This window comes from Mycetomoellerius zeteki, unplaced genomic scaffold (assembly GCF_001594055.1).
Source record: "Mycetomoellerius zeteki isolate Tzet28-1 unplaced genomic scaffold, Tzet1.0 scaffold106, whole genome shotgun sequence".
Taxonomy (NCBI): Eukaryota; Metazoa; Arthropoda; class Insecta; order Hymenoptera; family Formicidae; genus Mycetomoellerius; species Mycetomoellerius zeteki.
The window spans coordinates 3,627,994-3,630,189 of NW_017255975.1; positions in this window are offsets into that span (position 1 = coordinate 3,627,994).

Below are 2,196 nucleotides of genomic sequence, written 5' to 3' on the forward strand. Positions count from 1 at the left end.
CAGCAGTGGCAGCTCCGACTCCGTCTCGCTTCCACCGCAAGCTGTCCTGCCCCCACCGCAGCGCCGTTCTCTACGTCGTTCTCCCCCCCCCCTCCTCCACCTCCTCCTCTCTCAACGTCCCGCGCGAGTCAAGGGCGTCGACCGACGGGGGCGAGAGAGCGCTCCGCCGTCTCTCCCGGAGTTTGTGGGTTACGAAGAAGAGGGAATCTGTATCTCTCTCTTCCCGAAGGCCGTTAAAAAGATTCAATCTACCACTCCATCGGCAGCCGTTTTCATCGGGGAGTGCCGGTCCTCTCCTTCCCATATTTTGTATACTTAGTATATCTCGCGGTACGCTCGTCACCGATTCGTAATGTTTTCGATCGCAAATGTTTGAAATATCGAGTAATGTTCGTCAAACCTCGACGACCGTGTTGGAATGTATTCCTTTGTATTCTATCGACATTCGCGGTGCCAACGATTGTTGATTTTTAACCCGATATGATTTTAACGGTCATTAGAAGTGTAAACTTGAAATTAAGGTCGAGATTAAGAAATTAAAGTGTTTCTAATTCAAATCGAGAGCGGAACTAACAACTTACGAGCTCTGTTTACATTGCGTTTTTTTTACAACGTTTAGGCTCCTATTTTGTAATTCTTATGGATCGTCTACAATAGAAGTAATATTGTAGTAAATCGTAAGAAATCAACTAATCACAGTCGAATGTAAGGAGAATAATCGACTATGATTGGTCAATTTCTTACAGCTTACGGCTTTCTACACGATATTACTCCTATTGTGTATAGACGGCCCACTGATGACAATAATGACATCGTTACACTGTCGTTGCGCAAATCTTGTACAAGTAAAAAAAAAACTGCACAACGACGAAGTCGTTAAAAGACTGTCTGTAATAGGAATAATATAGGGTAGTAAGTTACAAGCGACCAATCACAGTTAAATAGGGAGAATAAGCGACTGTGATTGGTCAATTTCTTACAGCTTACGGCTTACTACCCAATATTACCCTCATTGTAAATGGTTTATAAGCTCATGGCAAAGCCAAAAACTTAAGGCAGTAAAACGTAAGCAATCACAATAGAGAACGTAAAGTTATCGTCTTATATTTTCTATTGATTGATCGATTCGTTAACTGCTTTACATTTTTCTATATGTTCCCCTACAGCACAAAGTTCCACATAAGTTGCAGCAACACTGCTGCAATATTGCAGCAACATTGCATGTTGCAGCAGTATTGCAGAGATTTTGCAGCGATATTGCTATAAATTCTGTGCTGTATGGGTTTCTTCACAGAGATTTAAACGCCGTAAAGAAGGCGATGTAAACAGTGTTAATAAACCGTTAAGCCCATTCTACAATTGCGTAAGCGAAGTGGTTGCAAGTGGTTGCAGTTGTAAGAATTAATCAATCACAATCGAACATTCTCCTCACATTCGACTGTGATTGGTCAATTCTTACAACTACACTTACGCAATTATAGAATAGATTTTACAGTGTGCGCAAAAAAAAAATGCGACTCTCATAACTAACACTTCAGTTGTTTGATTATAATACAAATATTTTGTCCTACCAAATATTTATTCGATATGATTTCCTTTAATTGCAATCACTGCGTTACTGTGTCACACTCAACAGACATAATAGTGATTAAAAAAGAGTCGTATTTTTTTTGCCGGATACTGTAGTTCCACTCGATCGAAATCACGTTGTATCTACGTATCTCTTAAATCTGACACGATGATTGTTTATCTGTTTATCACGTGTACTCGCCGCTCGTCTCGAGACTACCCTTGCCAGCGATTTTCAATCAACGCGGGGATCAACTCGGCGGTACGTACATTAATACATTGCGCCGTCCCCGCGCGGCGCGTGCGAACGCAAAGTTTCGAAAACTCTTTAGCGACACCCCTGCTTTGCGTTCGTCGCTCTCGCTCCCGCTTGCATCTCGCCGCGGGTATCCTCTCCTCGCACTCTCGTGTCACAGATATACCATCCGTGCTCTCTGTTGCCTGCCACTCGGTTGCCGTTGCTCTCCGTCGCGCCAACGCGTTTCTTAATCTTTCGCTCTCTCCATCATCCGTCGGTCCCTCGTGTCGTCCCGCTCGCTCTCTCATACGTTCGCTCCCACCCTCGCAATCCGCAGACACCAGCGTTGTGTAGCGGGAATGCCGCATGTCGGACTGTGAATGTATATC